The 21,152-nt window shown below is 41.2% G+C and overlaps 1 protein-coding gene across 1 annotated transcript in view; it reads left to right on the forward strand.

Annotated features, from left to right (window-relative positions):
- The first annotated feature begins 116 nt into the window (after window positions 1–116).
- The window catches only part of HIVEP3 (human immunodeficiency virus type I enhancer binding protein 3), a 500,899-nt gene continuing 479,863 nt past the window's right edge, over window positions 117–21,152 (forward strand). The window contains exon 1 of the mRNA XM_029229090.1: window positions 117–151. The gene's annotated coding sequence lies outside the window, so the exon portion shown is untranslated. The remainder of the gene's footprint in view (window positions 152–21,152) is intronic.

Below are 21,152 nucleotides of genomic sequence, written 5' to 3' on the forward strand. Positions count from 1 at the left end.
CGCCGCCGCCGCCGCCGACGCCGCCGCCGCCGCCGCCGCCGCCGCCGCGGTTCCTTACATGTCGTGGCCCCGGTGGCTGCCGGCGCTGCCGACCGCCGTCCGTCGCTCCGGCATCCCGAGCCGCCTCCCGCCGTGCCGGCCCTGCGCGCAGGTAAGGCCGGCTGCGCTGCCAAGCCATCGCGTCCCCCTACTCAGCAGCGGTCCGCCGCGCGGGCGCCCCCTCCGGGCTGTGTCAGCGCCGCGGCTCCCCTTGCCTCCCGGGGGCGGTCCCGGGGGGCGGGACGACCGTCCTCCCCATCCCCCCCACACCTCCGGGCGCCGCGCCTGCAGCCGGGTCCCCGGGCCGCGCCTCCGCATCCCGGCGTGGGGCTGGTCCCGAGCACCCCCATCTCGGGCCGATTACACAATCGCTGGGGCTGGGGGCAGGGGCAGGGGCCCCTCCCGAGCCTCGGCCCCACACCTGTCCCCGTGCCGCGCTCCCAGGCAGAGGGCAGACAACCAGCGCGACAGCGGGGGCCCGGAAAGTTTCACTTTGTGGTCCGGGTTTGTTGACATCTGAGAGATGCGGAGAGATGGAGGCTGAGCTGCGAGGATGCGCCTTGCGAGCAGCGTTGCCTTTGCCCCGGGGTGGCCCTGGTCCAGGTTTCCTTTCCAGAAGTCCTGCCGAGAGCCCTGCTCTGGGCTGGAGGCTGCTGCAGGGCACACAGGTCTCTCTCCGCTTGTACGTTAGCGAGCCTATCCCCTAGCTTGCAGCATTCTGGGGAAAGCTCAGCCCCTCGCTCTTCCCCCTTTCCTAATTGAGCATTGACAGAACGTGTAGACGAATTTACTTAGCATTTCCCTGACACTTTGTATTTGTGAGGCGCGTTGCCATCCCTGATTAGTTAATTAACAAGGTGGGAAAGCAAAATAGATCCTGAAACGCATGGCTAATGCCTTTAGTCTAGCAACTCTGAGAACCACTGAGAGCTTTAGGCTGTTTGCGGTGAGAGATGCTTTTGGCCGAGGTGCTGCCGGTAGAGCTATTCAGTGTCTTCTGGTTGCCTGAGAAGGCTTTGGTGATAATGGCAAGGCTTTCTCTGCCTCTCCCTGCTTATACTGTTTATTAAGGGTCGCTAATCTATGGTGGGTTATTTGGGTTTCTTCACTTAAGCAAAGGAGGAATTAGAAGTGTTGCTGACAAAGCAGTTAAGGAAAACAAACAAACAAACAAAAACCCCCAAACCCTGAGGTTCAAATAAGTTTGGATAGTTGTCTGCTTTACCAGGTTACCTCTCGTGTGCAGAAAACCTTGGCTTTTCCTGTTCTCTCCCTATCTTCCTGGTAGGACTGTATCCATCTGGGCTGGCGTTACTGGTTCTGCATTTAGTCCATAGACCTCTTGCTGCCTGTGGTTTACAAACCTGCCTAGGGACATCCTCTAAGAGTGGGCTTAATTAGCACTTTTTTCTGCCCATTAAGCAATACAGCTTGAAATCTCTTGTAATCAGGCACTGTTGTAGTGTTGAATCTTTAATAATGTCTAATTCATTTTAATAACGTTTCTATAATAATCTTTCTATTAGTATGCCAGTTCTGCAACACGAGTACTTTTAGTATAGAAGCAGCAATTTACTCGAAATATTATCATGGCAAAAACAATTCTTCAACATTTTTGCAGCCTACTACTTAGATAATTACTGCTAGAGGCTGTTAAGGTTTTTTATTCTTTGGTGAGGTAGGTGTTACAATGCTTTTGATCTATGAGGTCATTATGAGGTCATTCCTACTTGTAGAAATGATTTCAGTCACGGTGTCACTTAAATATTTTGTGGACTAATAGCATGTGAGTTTTCCCCACATGCTGATTTCTTTTTGAACAAGGAACCGAGTTAACAAGATTTAGTTTTGATTTGCCAGCTTAAATTTTAAGAAGGATGATATTTACTGTATTTGGGGGACTATATTAGTACTATGATGCTGATTTTATTAGCATAGGTATCAGGCGTTGTTTTGGGTGCCTTATAGATGTTAACTTATCTAATTCTCACAACAATCCTATAAGGGAGGTACTGTCATTACCCCAGTTTCAGACAATGAAATTGAGGCCCAGTTGATCGACTCAGGTCACATAGTTAAGTAAACGACAGCTAGATCCTAACGTAGGCAGCCTGAGTTCAGAGTCCAAGTACTCAACCACTGTGCCATCCTGCCTCTGTAGGTTATTTTTTTTCCAGCAGGTATTTATTTCTACCTGCTGCCTGCATGCACCCTGCACTGTGGGGAGAAGAGCACTTACAGTGTAATAACAAACACTGGGCTAAGAGTTCTTATTCTGGCCTTAACTCTGCCACCAACTAATCTGTGATTTTGAGGAGGGTACCTGATCTCCCTGCCTCCCATTTCCTCACTGGTGGAATAATAGCAATTGAAGCAGATGAACTAACTAGCCTTAACCTCCTGGGGAGCTGGAGAGATGAGTCAATGCATGTAAGAATTAAATTTCCTCTTCCCTAAGGCACAGTATAAGATCAAGTATCAAATGAGTGGGGTGTGTGCGCATGCGTATGTGTATGTGTCATGGAGAAGGACTGGAGGGCACACGATGTATGCTTGCCAGTGGCCACCATGCACTGCACCATGGGAGTGCGGTGGTCGAGAGACTTTATCTTAAATATTTCAGTATTGCTTTATTCTGTTGCCACCAGCATCATTCCTTTGTAATTAAAAAAATAAAAGACAAGCAGAAAAGAAGTCATGCTGTGGAAGTGGGGCAATCATGTGCTGGACAATGCAGGAGCATTCGTGGAGGACCATTTGGCATCACTTTGCGGGAGGCTTGGGGTCAAATGATGGCAGGACCTGGATGGCAGGAACTGAATGGCGGTTCCAGGAGCTCCCAGCATTGTGGCAAGTCAGGGTTGAAAGGAAACTTTAAGGTCATTGCATCTAACAGCCTCCACCCCTTTCTCCCTTCACCATCTATACAATGGATGAACCCCCCACGTGTGCATACCTGTTTCACTCAGTGCTTATCCTGCTGCTGCTCGGGAACCTCCTGAGCCAGCCATTTGGTGTGTTTCACAAATCTGTGCACAGAAGCAGCTGGGATTGTATCCAGTGATAGGGAACGAGAAACCACAGAAGGATTCTGGGCCCTTCTGGATTGTGCTCTTGAAAGATCAACATCTGTGTGAAACCTGGATTAGAGGGGAAACTCTAAACCAGGAAGACAAGTTAGGAGGCCTTGGCCAGAATCTAGGATTGAGGGGATCCAGACTGAGACAGGTGGCGGCCTGGGATTGAAGAAGTCATGGACCCCAAAAGACAGAATCCCCTGCACCCAGCATCTGCCTGTCCACAAGCGTCAGAGAGGAGGAACATGTCAACATCTCTCTGGGGTTGGGTGGCGGGGGGGGGCGTTGGGAGTGGAGCTGGGAAGTCCAGTGCTGTGGGGAGGAGAGACAACTTTTGTATGTACATCCCCCAAAGCTGAATAACAGACTGTGGCTAGTGTAAGCCCTGTGCAGAGTGGAAAGCAGATTTTCTTTCTTTTCAGGAGGGGAGTGTACCATGGGAAACTCCCTCTGCCTAATGAAGAAATAGAATAGTATTTCTCCTTGGGTGTTGGAACCTCTCACACTGCTTTTTTAGCCTTGTGTTTTGCTTCTTGGCCATGATGGGAATCTGGTGGTGTTTGAAGCCATACCAGGAGGACGTGATGCTTTCTTCTGATTTCACTGGGAAATCTTTGGGGGCTTCCGTTCTCCAGTGATACCTGTTGAGTGTGTGCTGTAGAGCTACCACACCTCATGGGGAGTGCTCAGAGAGGCATTAGGAGTTTTTCTGTCCAATGCAGATTGCATGTCACTTCAGAGAAGGCTTGGCATAAAATGGTTACCACATTGACTGGAGAACAGGATAATTTGGAGGAAACAAATAAGATTTACACAGGAAGCCACAAAGACAGGAGAAATAGTTGCAAGCTTTGTAAGTTCATTTTTCTCTTGTTCCTTTATGTATTTCTGGCTTAGGATCCGACATTTCTTCAGTTCTGTATTCATATTTACAAATTTATAAGTTGAAATACTTTGTCTAATAGTGTATGTGGAAATAACCTGTATAATCTCATTTTTTTTTTTGCCAGGACAATATTGGCCTTGGTTTTCCACTATCTTTTAGACTAGTGGTTTTCAACTAGGGGCGATTTCGCCTCCTAGGGAACACTTGGCAATGTCTGGAGACATTTTTGGTTGTTGCGACTGGGGACAGCATACCTGCTACCGGCATCCAGTGGGTAGAGACCAGGGAAGCTGCTGAACATCCCACAATGCACAGGATGGCCCCCCAAACAAGGGATTGTTCAGACTGAAATGCTCATAGGGTTGAGATTGAAAAACTCCACTTTAGATGTTAAAAACATTTCTTATTAGGAGCATATTGAGGCTAGAGGGAAGAGGAAGAAGAGGGAAATATAAAGTGTTCCTTGAGTCCTTGCAAGTGATAACAGCACCCTCCCTTCTGACAGGCAGGAGGGAGAAGCAGCTAAACAAGCCTCCGGAACACAGGCGTTCCTCTGCCACCCAGGAGCTATTTCCATAACTGGATTGCTCAACACGGTAGTTTGGAACAGGAAGTAGAGGCCCTTGGAGTGGGAGGAGGCTCTCAGGGTAATTTGTGGAGGCACAAGGGTTTATAGGCCAAGAAGGGAAGCTGGGTCCTGCCAGAATAATTCTGAAAAGTTCTAGGAAATTTTTCTAAAGGTGGTTTTGTTGAGGACACTGCGTGTAATGCTTCAAAGACACAATCTCTGTCCTGGGAGTACAGGAACCCTGTAGGCTGTCGATCTGAGCACTTCCCGGATTCTTCCGTGTCTAGACACAGAGTGGAGAGTGAAGAGCGCTTGGTTTTGTTTTCAGGTTGTAGCTGTGTCCTCCTGCAACCTTTCTTTCAAAACTTTTACATTATGGAAAATTTTATCATGCCTTTCTATGGTGAGGGCGACTCCTAGTCTATTAATAAGAGTTATCTACTCTGTGCCTCTATTATGCACCAAGCACTTTACTTATATTGATTCCATTCCTTAGAACCTTTCTGGGTAGGAATTAGTATTCCCAGGTTGTAGATGAGGACACTGAGTTTTGGAGAAGTTAAGGAAAGCTAAGAGGTAGCATTGGGTTTTAAGCCAGTTTGTTTGATTCCAAAGCCCTAATTCTTTCCATTAGGCCTCGTCTCTCATGGGTAAAATTGGTGGGAGTTTGTACCAGGACTGGTAGAGAAAATGAAGGCAGGTGCTGTGAAAGGGGACCGAGAGTTCTGGTTCCCCCAGCTAATGAAATCTTCACACTGAACCCCCTGGGAAACATTGCTCTTGAGGGTGATAAATTACCTGTGTCCTATTTTTGAGCTGACTGTATAAAACAGAATTGCACACGGGTAGCCCTGAACCAAATTTGGTTAGCAGATGTGTTTTATTTGGTCTGTGCAGTGTTTTATTTTTTAAAAATTGGATTAGTTGAAAGTGGGAGATTTCACACTACAATTTCCAAATTGCCAACTTTCTTGGTTTCTCTTGAACCATCAGAAGATCTGGCAACGGCGGGTCCACATTCCTCCTTGGCAGTAGTTAGTTATAGTAGCCACCCCTCTTTGGATGTAGCAGAGACTCCCTAGTTTGCCATCTTTACCATCCTGCCCAATTCACTCATTTATATCACTTGCCAGGACTCTGAAGGCATTTGTTAGAGGCACCCTTGTAGAAGTCACACCCGTTCTCTCTGCCAGTGTCAGGGATGTGTTAGTGGAGGCTTGTTCTGTATCTGAATTAAAGATCCCCAGCATCTTTCCCATTTGTAAAGAGTCTGGAGAGGGTGACTCTACTTGGCCTGTGAACAGACCCCACCCACCGTCTATCCCCCCAACAGTGGCTAATTGGACTCTGGAAGGGTTCTTGGACTAAGGCAGACCAATCTGATATTTGGGATTTAGACACCAAGCTGAGGAACCTCAGGTGGGAAGGACTTGTAGACTCAGGCTGAAAATGGTGATGTTGGAGGTGGCTGAGTGAGCAGAGAAGCTGGACGGCAAGTAGTGAGAGACGGTGTGGCAGCAGAGATAGAGGAGCTGCCCAGTCTCTGCTTTCACTCTACTTCCTGGAGTTGGGTTCCTCTGTAGCCACAGCATTCATTCAGTGACACTTACTGTGCACTTACTATAATGCCAAGCACTGTTTAGATGCTTGTGATATATCAGTGAACAAAAACAGACAAAGGCCCTGTTCTCATAGAGCTTATATCTTGGTGGGGGAAAGCAAACAACGCCAAACAAAGAAGCAAGTAAGTATAAAATATGTAAGGTGGTGATAAGTGCCAAGACGAGAAATAGACTGGGTAAGGAGACATGGAGTGGATGTGCGGGGTAGTGATGCTGTGTGAGAGAGGTTGTTCAAGGAAGACCTCCTGACATAGTGATATTTGAGCAGAGATGTGAATGAAGTGAGGAGTGAGCCATGAGGGAACCTAGGGGTGGAGCAGTTGAGCAAGTGCAAAGGTCCTGAGGTGGGAGTATGCTTGACCTGTTTGGAAAACAACAAGGAGGATATGGTGGCTAGAATGCAACAATCATGGGAGAAGGGGAGGGGGAGGGAATTAGAGTCTCACAGCCATGCTAAAGACTTTGGATTTTATTCTAGTGAGGTAGGAAGCCATTAGAAGATTTTGAGCATAGGTGGCATGAGCTGGCTTATGTCTTAAAAATGTAAATGTTGCTGTTTACAATGGCCAAGACATGGAAGCAACCTAAATGTCCATTGGCAGATGAATGGATAAAGAAGATGTGGTACATATATACAATGGAATATTACTCAGTCATAAAAAAGAATGAAATAATGCCATTTGCAGCAACATGGATGGACCTAGAGATTATCATACTAAGTGAAGTAAGTCAGAAAGAGAAAGACAAATACCATATTTTATCACTTATATGTGGAATCTAAAATATGACACAAATGAACTTATTTATAAAACAGAAACAGACTCATAAACGTAGAAAGCAAACTTATGGTTACCAAAGGGGAACAGGGTTGAGGGGAGGGATAAATTAGGAGTTTGGGATTAGCAGATACAAACTACTATATATAAAATAGATAAACAACAAGGCCCTACTGTATAGCACAGGGAACTATATTCAGTATCTTATAATAACCTATAATGGAAAAGAATCTGAAAAAGGAGATATATATATATATATATTCTCAGTATAACAGAATCATTTTGCTGTACACCTGAAACTAACATACCATTGTAAATCAATTATACTTTAATTAAGAAAAATAAATGTAAATGCTGTATGGGAATAGACTGCAAGGCAGCTAAGGTGTATTCAGGACAACTAATTAGGAGGCTATACAATAGTCCTGATAAAATATAATGGTGGCTAGGACTAGGGTAGAGATGGAGGTGGTGAGAAGTGGACAAGATCTGAATATATTTTGAAGGTGGAGTTGACAGGAATTAATGATGTATTTTTGTACTGGATATGAGAGAGAGGAGTCAAGATGATTCCAAGCTTTGTGTATAAACATTATTGCAATAGTTGGCATTTCCCCCTCTCTTCCTTGAAAATATTTAGAAGCAACAAGGAAGGTGAAAAAATAATAATGAAGATTTTGTAAACCCCATTTCCAGCAAAATTAGGAAAGAAATTTAATCTGTAGACTTCAAAATGTGTGTTAAGACTGTCCCAAATAGATGAGATCAGGTAGAAGCCACGTGGGGAGAACTGAAGGGAGGCAGCACAGAGATAGCAAGAGACACCAGCAGCAGTAGATCTTAGAAAGTACCAGAAAAGTCATATTCTTTAAGGTGAAAAGTGCACCCTGATGTGAAAAAGCTATATCCATTGCTTACAGCAATTGTTGTGAAAACTGGATGTACAGCTGGTAGAAGAAACCCTCCTGGCATAGTTCGATTCAAAGTTGTGAAAGAAGAAGGGTTGTATAAAGAATCACATAAGCAAGCTGCCATATATGTAGGAAGTATTCTGTCTTTTTGGCAGCAAGGAAAAAAGAGAGCCTTTGGGTTGTAAAATACTTCAAGGAATGAAATATTTTAAAAAGAGGTAAATAAGTGGGTAAATGTAAATGTAGGAAAAATTGGCTTTAAGGTAGTTCCAGGTTGCTGGTGTTCCCTGCCCCCTCCCCTCCCCTGATACCTGGCAGAATCAAAGATGAATCTTCTCTAAAGGAAAGCATCTTCCTAGTTTTCCAGGGCCAATGAGCAGTACAGTCAGAAAGAACAAAGCACATGAGGAAACAAAACATGATGAGAGAACTAGCAGATGTAACTGATAGAAAGAAAAAAAAAAAGACTCACAAATTCTTTATGTATTTAATCAGAGACAAATAACTATGTTTATTATGTTCATAGAAATAAAAGCAAGCTTGTAAATATTTTCAGGGAATGGGTAACAGTTAAAAGCAACTTGGCAGGTTTGAAAAAGACCAAATAGAACTTCTAGAAATAAAAATATAAAACTGAAATTTAAAAACCTAATGGATTACCATTAGGTAACATATTAGGTAAAATCAAAGAGAGACTAGTGAATTGGATGATACATTATAAGAAATTATCCAAAATGATGCATAGGGAGACAAAAATACAGAAAATATGGAAGAGAGGTTAAAAGACATGGAGGATAGATCAACTATACTTCAATAAATTTTTAAAAAATACATGGAGGATAGACTGAGAAGTTCTAATGTACACTTAATTGGAGTACAAAAAGGCAAGGGAGAATGGGTAGAAGCAACTATTTGAGGAGATAATGACTGACATTTTTCCAGAATCAGTAAAACATATCAAGCCAAAAATTCAAGCAGAGCACCAAAGGCAAAGAGAAAATTCTAAAAACATCCAGAAAAAAACACATTGCCTTGAAAAGTGATTTCCACACTTCCCAATACCAACAATGGAAGCCAGAAGACAGTGGAATGATTTCTATAGTGAACTAGCTGATAACCTAGAATTCTATGCACAGAGAAAATATCTTTCAAGAAAATGGCAATGTAAAGACTTTTCTATATAAAGAAAATGTAGAGTTTGCCAACACTTTGTGAGTTTGCCTCCCTAAAGGAAATCTTCACTGATTTTTCCTTTAGGCAGAAGGAAAGTGACTCCGGTGGTGAAAGCTGAGAGCTAGTAAGGGATGAAGTATTTTAAAAATAGGTAAATATGTGGGTAAATGCAAATGTAGGAAAAATGAAATATAAAATAGAATTTTAATATCTTATGCATTAAAATATAGAGAATTGAAAATAAGACAACAATGGCATACAAATTAAGAAAGGAGTCTAACATCCTGATATTACCTGGAAGGAGAGTAAAGATTAATAGTCATTCTTAGACTAATAAGTTAATAATATATATTGTATTTTCTAGAATAACCAGGGAAAGAATAGAAGCAGAGTGTATAGCATCACAGCTAGTCAAGAAAGGCTTATCTACAACAAAACTGTAGAGAGAATGAAAGTGAAAGGATGGGATACTGTCAAAACAATAAGCACAATATCAGATAAAGCAGATGTTATGGTTAAAAACATCACTAGGGGTAAAAAGTTACTTTTACCAGGAAAAATATCAGTTTGAAATATTAAATATGTTAATAACATAGCATAGTATATAAAGGAAAGGATGACAGAACTATAAGGAGAAAGAGAAAGACCTGCAATCATAGCTAAGACATTTTAAAGGAGAACTAGGTCAGAGGACTTGCCCTATGGATATCAAGTCTTATAATAAAGCCATAGTAAGAACAACAGAGTGAACTTGATTCAAGAATAACCAAACAATCCAACAGAACAAAATAGGGAGCCCAGAAGCAAACCTGTGCATTTATGGACTCTTTATGTATTGCAAAGTATGCATTACAGATTAACACTGAATTTTCCAATAAATGGGTACTGCGACTCATGGATATGCATATGGAAAAACATCGTCTGACTATCGTATATAATACATGAAAATCAATTTCAAGGGGATTTAAAAACTTAAACAGGAAAGGAAAATCTATAAACATTTTGATAATACAAGAGAATACCTTCATGATCCCTGCATGGGAAGGACTTCTTAAATAAGATGCAAAAAGCAAACTTAAGAAAGGATTGAGAAAATTGATTACATTAAAATTAAGAACTTATTTTAATTAAAAGCTACTATGAAAAGAAGGTAATAATTAATTACAGCACTGGAAAAGAAATATTTGAGCTTCACAAGGACAGATACTATGTCTATATTATTCATCACTGTACCCCAGCACCTTGCAGAGTACCTAAAACCAAAGCTTCAGCACCCAGGGTACTATATACTAAGTACTTACAACCATTCCCAAATGATGAAGCTCACCTACAGAGCAGAATCCACATCATAAACCACAAACATTATTCCTTTATTGCTTTCTTCTGCTGCTGTTCATTCTTTAGAAAATAAGAGGAGAGAAAATAGGGGTGGTAGCTTAACCAGCCCATTGTTTAAAAATATTCAGTGTAGAAACTGTTTAGGGTTGGGCAGATTGCTGAGAAGATTATATAGAAATATGAAACAAGGATTCTTCCTGGAGGAATTTACACTCTAGTTGGGAGATTGGCAAATAGGAAAAGATACTTGACAAATCTGGACCATTTAAAAAAATGTTATTTATGCTGTAAAGTATATAGGAGGACAGAGATAACACTGCCAGATGTGATAATTGAGAAGGATATCATGGAGGAGGGAAGATTTGATCTGTGTATTGAAGGAGGGTAAATTTATGGATAGGAAGAGAGAAAGGGAGAAAGTATTCTAGGGGAGGAATGAGGATGAAATGTGCTTTGTAGGCAAGAAAAATTTAAGGTGCTTTGGGGGAACAGGCCCATATGACCAGAGTAGAAGGAGACAGATTATAAGTATAGATTCTTTCAGAATAAATATGAGTGAATAGCTGGAATTTTTTTTAAAGAATCATAGTGATGTAAACATAAAAGTCCTACTACTTATGAAAAGTGTATCCATAGATAAAGTAATTAAACCCCTTTGGTGTTGGCAGAGGAATTGTAATCAGTAATTGTGGTGGACATCTGTGGATTCTGATGCCCAGCAGCATTCACTCTTTTCCTGCTTGTGGGACCCCAGCCTCCAAGGATGAGTCGCCCACGGAGGAGAGCATAGCAGAAAAATGGAGAGAAACTGCATCTAAGTGACATTATTGGAGTCAAACCTGGTTTTCCTTTCATTGCTGAAGTTGATTTGAGTTGGGTTGTCTGTTAATTGGAATTAAAAGAATCAAAACTGATACAAGAACAGACAAAAAGATCAGGAGTACAGAGTGGAGAATTCAGAAACAGGCTCATACACATACGAGAATTTCACCTTACTGGATACTACTCTGTCTTCTTTGCTATGGATCCTCTCTTCCCGATTTCTGAAGCTAGAGTATCTCAGGGCTCAGGCTTCATTCCTAGATGAATTTATCCTGTCCTGTAGTATTAACTATCTATTTGTGTGACTCCTAAGTTTGTATTTCTGGTTTTCATCATTCTTCTGAGATTCAGACCCATATATTCACTTGCCCACTTGCATTCTCACTTGGGTGTCTAAGAGGATCTGAAACTTAACATGTCCTGATTCCCAACCTCCCCTCCTCCAAACCTGCTCCCTTCCCGAAAAGGCCCCTAGAATGGCACCACCATCTTTTTGCTCAGGCCAAAAACCTAGGAGTTATCTTTGAGTCTTCTCTTTCCTGTAACTTCCACATTTAGGCCATTAGCAAGTCCTCTTCAAACTTTTTTGACTCCACCTTCAGAATATAGCCTGGATCTGACTACTTCTCCTTACCTCCGTGGTTCCCACCATAGTCCAAGCCATAACCATCCTTTGCTTGGATTATTGCAATAGCTCCTAACTGACTTCTATACTTCCATTTCTTCCTCTTATGGTCTCTTCTACACACATTTGTTAGAGAAATCTTTCAAAACATGTCAGATCATGTTACTTGCCTGCTCAAAACCATTGTTTTCTCATTACATTTAGAATATCCCAAATCATTACCATGGTCTGTAGATCACTGCATTATTTGGCACCTGCCTAGGTTTCTGAATACATCTCTGCTTCTCTCCTTCTCACTCACTCTGCTACAGTCTCACTGGCCTTTTTGCTCTTCCTGGAACATGCCAAGCACATTTCTGCTGTGGGGCCTTTATACTTCTTCCTTCTGGTCTTTTTATGATCATTCCCTCACATCATTCAGGTCTCTGATCAGATATGACCTCATCAAGGTGACCCTTCTCTGACTATTTTATGTAAAACAGTTCTTCCCCTTCCTCCTCTTCAGAACCCTTATCATTATCTTGTTTATTATCTGTTTTCTTCACTAAATGTAAGCTTCATGAAGCAGGAATGTTGTCTTGTTTAATGCTATATTCCCAGCATTGGAATAATGACTGAATCATAGTTTCAGTCAATACATATTTTTGAATGACTGATTAAATGAAATTCATATATAATAGAGGTAGCATATGTATCATTTTGTAAGATTTATTATTCAACAAGTGATTTGGGGAAAAATGGTTAGGCATTTAAGGATGAAATGGATTATTAATAAGAGGATATTATGGACAGTTTTATGCCAAAATATTTGACAATTTAGATGAAATAAATTTCTTAAAAAACCAAAACTAACACAAGAGGAAATAGAAAATCTGAATGGAGCTATATCCATTAAAGAATTGAATTTATTCTTAAAGACCTTCCCACCAAACGGATGAACAATCAAACAAAGAGACTTTAGGCTTAGATGGTCTTTCTAGTAAAGTCTTCAAGATGTTTAAAATAATTCTCCAGAGAATAGAAAAAGAGGTAACATGTCTCAGCTCATTCTCAAGGAAAGCCTTTATACCAAACCTTGACAAGGACATTATGAGAAAAGAAAATTAAAGCCCAAACACTCTCATGGACATAGGTAGAGAAATCCTAAACAAAATATAATCAACATGAATTAAACAATACATAAAAAGGGTAATGCATCGTAACCAAGTGGGATAGGTTTCAGGAATTCAAGAGTAGTCAAAATAAGCCAAGGTAATTCCCCACAATAACAGAGTAAAGAGAAAAAGAATATAGTCATCTCAATAGATGCAGAAAAATAATTTTATAAAACTCAATATTGATTCATGACTTAAAATAAAGTCTTAGTAAAGGAAATTCCTTAATCTGATGAGTATCTACAAATAACTTAAGGCAAACATCATACTTAATGGTGAAATGTTGAAAGCTTTCTCCGTGGGATGTCTGCTATCACCACTTCTATATAACATCGCATTAGAAGTCCTAGTCATTGCAGCAAGGCCAGAGAAAGAAATAAAAGGCATATGGATTGGAAAGTAAGAAATAAAACTGTCATTATCAGGAGGTAAAATGATTGAGTATTTAGAAAATCCAAAAGAATCTATAGATAAACTATTGGAATTACTAAGTAAGTTTAGCAAGGCTGCTGAATACAAGGTCAATATATAAAAATCAATTGTACTCAATATGCTAGTAACAAAAATGCAAAATGAAAATTTAAAAATGATACCATTTACCTCAAAACACATCATATTTATAGGAACAAATATAATAAAGATGTACAAGATTTCTATACTGAATACAAGAAGACATGTTGAGAGAAATTAAATGAGACTTAAATAGATGGAGAGATACACCATGTTCATAGACTGGATGACTCAATATTGTAAAGATGTCAATTTCCCCCAAATGTATCTGTAAATTCTGCACACCATTCAAAATTCCAGTAGGCTTTTAAAATGGACATTAACAATCTGATTATAAAATTTGTATGGAAAGGAAAAGGGCCAAAATTAGCCAAAATAATCATGAAGAACAAGAACAAAGTTGAGAGAACTTCCACTATCAGATATCTAGACTAATTATAAAGCCATAGTATTAAGACAGTGTGGTGTATGTGCCAGAATAGACAAATGGCCCAACAGAACATGGTAGACGGTTTAGGAAGAGACCCTCAGATGATCACTGATTTACAACAAAGGTGACACCAAAATGTAGTAGAGAAGGGATGTCTTTTCAATAAATGGTGCTGATTCAATTTAATAGCCATGTGAAAAAAATGAATCTTGACCCCATTCCTCAACCCATTCACAAAAATTAATTCCAGATGCATCGTAGGCCTGAATATGGTAGTAAGACAATAAAGCTCTTAGAAGAAAATGTAAGAGAATGTCTGCAGCCTTAGAATGGGCAAGACACCAAAGCACTAACTATAAAGAAAAATATGGATAAACTAAATTAGATTGAAATTAAGAACTTCTCTTCATCAAAAGACATCATTAAGAGAATGAAAGGACAAGCCACAGAGTAGAAGATACTGCAAAGAACTACAAATCAATAAGAGAAAGGCAAATAGCCCAATAGAAAAATGGAAAAAAACTTGAATAGACACTTCACACAGAGGATGTTCAAACGGTCAATAAAAGGTACGCAACTTCACTAATTCTCAGGGAAATGCAAATTAAAACTCTGATAAGTATGTCTACATATATTTACCAAAATGGCTAAAATTAAAAAGTCAGGCAATAGCAAGTGTTGACAAGAACATGGAACAATTGGACTCTCATATATTGTTGGTGGGAATGTAACCTGATACAACTACTTTGGAAAACTGTTTGGTAGTATCTGCTAAAGCTGAACACTCTATACCCTCTACCTTAAATTCCACTCCTAGGTATGTACCCAACAGAAATGTATATATATGATTACCAAAAAACACATATAAGAATGTTCATAGCATTCATATTATTCATAATAGCCTTAAACTGAAAGCAGCCCAAATGTCCAAAGATAGTAGAATGGATAAGTAAATCACAGTATTGATATATTCATACTATGGTAATATGCATAGGAATGAGAATAAGTAATCTATAACTACATGCAAAAATGTGGATGAATCTCACAAGTATAATGCTGAGAAAAAGAAGCCAGAGACCAAAACAGGCAGAACTAATATCTGGGGATATAAACCAGAATAGTGGCTACCCAGGGGAGGTGATGACTGGGAGGGGAAATTAAGGAGACTTCTGCCGTGTGGGTTGTGTTCTGTCTCTTGAACTGGATGGGGTGGTACATGGGGGAGTTTACTTGTGAAAATTCATCAACCTGTACATTTATGTTTTGTACACTTCTCTGTATGTATCTTATACTTCATTAAAATGTTTACTTAAAGCAACCTGGATCTTTACTTCATTTCTTAAACCAAAGGAAATTGTAGCTAGACTTAATATTTAAATATAAAATGAAAGTTTCACCATTAAAAATAGGTAAACATTTTTATGATCTTGGAACCATAAATTGGACTGTATAAAATTAAAATTTTCTTTGAAAAGCAAAATTCAAAGAAATTGAATTCAAATTGGTAGAAAATATACCAAAATGTCAACATTGGCTATCTCTTGGGGATGGGATTACTAATGATTTTCATTTTATTTTTATATTTCTTTGTATTTCCCAAATCCCCTACAATAAGTGTGTGTTGATTTAATAATCAAAAGATACTAATTAGGACTCTCAAATTCTGTCTGTGTTTTACCAGCTTCACAATAATGATCAAACTCCTAGTGAAGGCATCTCTTTCCATCCTTCCTGCCTGTCTATCCATCTTTATCTGCCACTCATCTTCCACATGCATCCTGCCTTTCATTCTTCTATGGAACACAGATACTTCCTCATTGGAAGTAATTTAAACAAAATAGAGCATATAGAGAAAAAGCATGGAAGTCTCCTTCCCAATTCCACTGCCTCCCAACATCTTCTTCTGTACCTTTGCTCACATGTGTATGTCCATGTACAAATACAGTCTTTTTTAAAACATAAATGGGATACTTGCTCCCTACTTCTTCTTTTTTTAAAAAAAATTATTTATTTATTTATTTTTGGCTGCATTGGGTTTTCATTGCTGTGCACGGACTTTCTCTAGTTGCAGCGAGCGGGGGCTACTCTTCATTGTGGTGCGTGGCCTTCTCAGTGCAGTGACTTCTCTTGTTGCGGAACACGAGCTCTAGGCATGCGGGCTTCAGTAGTTGTGGCACATGGGCTTCAGTAGTTGTGGCTCGCAGGCTCTAAAGTGTAGGCTCAGTAGTTGTGGCGCTCGGGCTTAGTTGCTCTGTGGCATGTGGGATCTTCCCGGACCAGGGCTTGAACCTGTGTCCCCTGCATTGGCAGGTGGATTCTTAACCACTGTGCCACCAGGGAAGCCCTGCTCCCTGCTTCTTAACCACATTCTATTTTTTTGTTGTTGTTGTATGTATGTATACTGTTTATATATTAAGCTTTACATGATTAAAAATTTTTAAAATAAACTTGCATTCTAACATAATTAATGAGAATATTATGAAACTCATAATTACTCAAAATAACACCTTCTCTCTAAGACCTTCTTGAACCAAGTAAAGCATCATGCTCCTCTGATCACACTTTATGATATTATACCATTTACTTCTACACAGTTAACCACATTCTATTACTTGCTGTTCCTTGAACTGTTCATGCTGTTTCACCCCTACATGACTAGCCAAAAGCCCCTTTTACCCTTTCCTCTAGTCTCTGTGCAAACAGCGATTACAGCATCTAATTATTTGATGCTTTTACTAAGGACTTTGGAGGGGAGAAGTTCAAAAGGGACAAAGCATGAAAGGAAAGCAGACAGAGCCATAGCCATGTGGGCAGCTGAAGGATGATGGGGAAGGTGGCAGGATACTATTTCCAGTTATTCACTGAGGTTTTTGTCCCTTTGGTTCCTTTTAGTTATGGCACATTCCCCTGCCTAGGCAGCTAGGGCATTTCACATTCATTGCCTCAAGGGACAAGTGACATAGTGGAATTCAGAAATCAATGCTTGGGTCTTGCATTTCCAAAGCCTGGTCCTCATGGGGGCACCAAAGAACTCAGTGCATAGACAGCAGATTTAGGTTGCCTGATGAGTAAGAGAAGTGCTCTTCAGACATCCCTACTCCCAGTGGGGTCATGGTGCCCTTGGTGAGGGGAGGGGTGTGGTGGAGGGGAAGGAGGAGAGGAAGACGTTTGAGGCCCCTGAGGAGGCAGGCTGTGCCCTGTGTCTAGGCTGAGTCCCGAAGGGCAGTGAGTGAGAACCCCTCACAAGCCTGGGGAACCAGAGTGCAGAGGAAGCCTGTGGCCCTGCGCTTAGGCAAAGCCCAGGGAGGAGGTATGACTCGAGTTCGCATCATGAATATGGCCCTGGAGCATTCAAGTAGAAATGGCCTCAAATCCTACAGAGGCAGAGAAGCCCCCCAGCCCCACCCCAGCACTTCCCAGAGCCCTTGCACAGCACAGGGGAGAGAAAGTGCTCCCAGAAGGGGTGTGGAAGACTTGGAGGTTAACTTAGAGAGTGGCTGAGGAAGCCTTGTGGTCGGGAGAGGCGGTCTCCATGATACCTGGAGTGGACCAGTGATCCAGGCTGGAGAGGGGAGAGGAGGTGTAGGCAGAGGCTGGGGGGTGGGGGATAACTTGGAGGGTCAGGTGCCTCTCTGCCTCTGGCACCTTGGCACTCACTAAGGAAGGCCCTGGAATTTAGATGTTACACTAGGAAGATGGGGCTGGGGAGAGACTTTGAATTGCATGTAATTACCAGAAGGAGGATTTCAATACACAGCAGATTATTAGAGAACAGTAAAGTTGTATTCCTTACACACTTGAGTTTGAGAACTGAGAGTTGTCTCCATTACAAACAGAAGAGAAGAGATCCAGTTTTATTTCTTTGCTTTGGTGGTGGTGCTGTCGGGTTTTGATGTAATTGGCCGTGATCCCAGGGATTTCCTTAAGTATGGTCTGTGGAGGCTGTCTCACTTCTGCCCTGCTTTGCTGCTTTGGGGGGCTGCCATGAACCTTTGGAGGCCAACAGAGGCGTGGCAGCCACAGATGTGTTTACCATAACATCTGTACGTGAACAAAGTAGGGAAAGATGAAATCAGCAGAATGGGACCTTTCTGAGCAAGAGTATATAGGAACCCAGCCTGGAACACATTTAAAGTCAATGCTGAATAATCCAAGAGATGCAAATGAAAACCAACAAGGACTCATTTTCTAACTGATTGTGAAGTAAAATGTTCATCACTGACCTGCATTAATTCAAGGGGTGGTTGAGTAATTTTCTGACCTACATTTAGCTTTGATTCATGGAACTTAAAGTTAATTTTCATAGAATTTACAGTTAAGTTAAAGCTAATACCTGGCGACTTCAGCATCATGAGTGCCCAGAATCTTCACTTAAGTAGGTGTCACAAGACAACAAGCTAACGGAAATGAGAGGGCGGAATAGTGCCACTGGACACGCGGTAGAGGCAGCTTGTGGGATCTTAGCCCTCGGCAGTGAAAGCGCGGAGTCCTAGCCACTGGACTGCCAGGGAATTCCCCCGGAAGTTGTTTCTTGGTAGTGGTTCTGGGTACTCTGTGAAGGTCAGGATGAGGATGTTTTTGGTTGGCCCGGCTGTATTTGTGCTCTGCTGTCCCACCACCATTTCAGACTTTGCTGACCTTTGCCAAAAGCCCTAATCTACTCATCCCTCCTTCCCGTGCCCTTTCTGCCTTCCTGCTTATGCTTTGCGCACTCTGCTGACTTCTTTGCTCTGTGCTGGGCTTTGGTTTTTCTTCTCCTCCCTGAACTCTCACCCGGTTTGCCCCTGGTCCCTTTCTTTCCTCGTGATGTGCGCATCCTCGCTCAAGTGCAGCTCTATTGTTAATTTTGTGGCAGGCCTTTTTCTCTCCACCTCGCAGACTCTCCCCCAGCTGGGGAGGAACATGTATCTACTCTTCAGGAAATGCTGTCCTTTGGGTGGAAAAGGACTGGCTTCCTAGCAGTGCCAGAATGAAGCTCCTTCTCTGCTGGAAACAAACAAAACCCCTTTATCTGTGGAACTTCCTGTTTCCTCCGCTGAAAGCTGTGCTTTTCAAACATGAGGCATTAAGCCAGGGGCACATGGAATCATAGGATAAACTGGGCACGTCTTCCTGGATGTCACTCAAAACTTCGGGGGAAAATGGTTTTGAATTCTTCTTCCTCATAAAAACAATTGCCGCATATGAGTTGAAGCATATTCTGGAGGGCAACCTAAAATTCACATGGCATTTAAAGATTAAACAGGAGATGTAAAAATTTTATGCTTCTGATAAGCTGCTTTGGGTTATGTCTTCAAAATTCCTGTGGTGTCTTTCCACTCCTCTGCTGTTAGGAAGTACTTCAGTCGAGAATTTTGAACAGCACATAAAGCAGTCCTTGGAAGTAGCAGATTTCTGTGAGTTTCACCCAGTGAATTTGGCACCTAGGGTTGATTTAATGAAGTTGGAGAAAATTTTGAAATATTAATAGAGATTTCTTTCCTCCTCACCCTTTAAAGTTTCCCTATGTCCTGCTTATTCTGTTATTAATTTATTGCTTGGGGAGCATTTGGATTGTTACAGCAGGAATGTAAAGATAAAGAAACAGTCAGGGATCCTACTGAGAATATAAATAAATAAATGAATGAATGAATTTAAATTCATAATAGAGACAGGCATGACTTTTGATTTGTAAGAGCTGGGCTTTGAACATCAAAAGCAAATCTTTGAAGGAATCAAGGTGTTATGGGTTGAATTGTGTCTCTCCAAAATTCGTAAGTCCTAAACCCTAATACCTGAGAATGTGACCTTATTTGGAAATAGGGTATTTATAGAGGTATTCAAGTTAAAATGAGGTCTTTAGGATTGGCTCTAATCCAATAAGCCTGATGTCCTTATAAAAGGGGAAATTTGGATACAGAGACACTCATAGAAGGAAGATGATATGAAGAGACATAGAGAAAATGGCCATCCATAAGCCAAGGAGAGAGGCCTGGAACAGATCCTTTCCTAATCCCTCAGAAGGAACCAACCTCACTAATACCTTAATCTTGAACTTTAGCTTCCAGAACTGTAGGCAATACCTTTCTGTTGTTTAAGCCAGTTTATGGCAGCCCTAGCAACCTAAGACTCAAAACATAAAAGTTATGCCATAAGCAACAGATTGGAAATATCATGTTCCATCACATCTGAGATGTCATTGGGACTTCCCTGGTGGTCCAGTGATTGAGAGTTCGCCTTCCAATGCAGGGAGTGTGGGTTCGATACCTGGTTGGAGAACTAAGATCCCATATGCCTCGTGGCCATTAAACCAAAACATAAAGCAGAAGCAATATTGTAACAAATTCAATAAAGACTTAAAAAAATACATTAAAAAACAAATCTGAGATGTCATCAGTTGGAGGAGCTGTGATAGAGCTTATATTGCCATGGGTTCATGGAAGGAGATCCAGTGTCCTATCTTTATGCAGTGGGCTGAGCCTTGAAGGTGGGGTGAGGTGAATTCAAGAGCAGGGTCATTACTACTGTACTTCCCATTCCCACTGTTTCCCAGGGAGAAGCCCTGTAGAGAAGTTCTTTGTATCATAATGGTACAGGACCAGCAAGGTACAAAAGGTAAGGGTGGCATGTCTAAGTCTGAGACTAGAGTGTAGCTCACAACAGCATCCAAAACTCCTGGTCTTCAAGGTAGTTTTGAAGTAGCAAAGAGATACATGAAGTAAGAGACTGAGTGTGAATGAGCCAGCGAATCTGAATAAATTTGTGGTTGAGATGAAAAGAATGCATATGACCCCTCTGGACCTTATGCTTGGAGGCCAACATGAGGACCAAAGACATCAGTGAAGAATTTTGTGAGGAGAGAGCCCAGTGACCAAAGATCAAGTGGGAGGAAAGCAGTGTGATGGAGGCCAGAGCAGGCACCATGTTTCCAAATGCCTGAGCCATGCTTGATAGAACCCTGGCAAGAAGGATGATTATGGTGTGATATTTTGAATTGACAAGTTTTAGCTTGAAATGCTTACTTTTACCCAGAAGTGACTGGGTTTACCTGGAAATAACCTAGATTAAATTTCTAACTTTGGAGGGAATTGTGGGGGAGGTGTCCCAAGACAAATTATTAATTCTGATTAAAGTTAATTTGAGAAAAACATATTTGACTTTATACATTTGAGTATAGATTTAAATTTTTTTACACAGTACATTAATTTTTACTTCTAGCCCATTACCTCCCACATTATATGA

This window comes from Monodon monoceros, unplaced genomic scaffold (assembly GCF_005190385.1).
Source record: "Monodon monoceros isolate NGI ecotype Baffin Bay Population unplaced genomic scaffold, NGI_Narwhal_1 Super_Scaffold_18, whole genome shotgun sequence".
In the NCBI taxonomy this organism is placed as follows: domain Eukaryota; kingdom Metazoa; phylum Chordata; class Mammalia; order Artiodactyla; family Monodontidae; genus Monodon; species Monodon monoceros.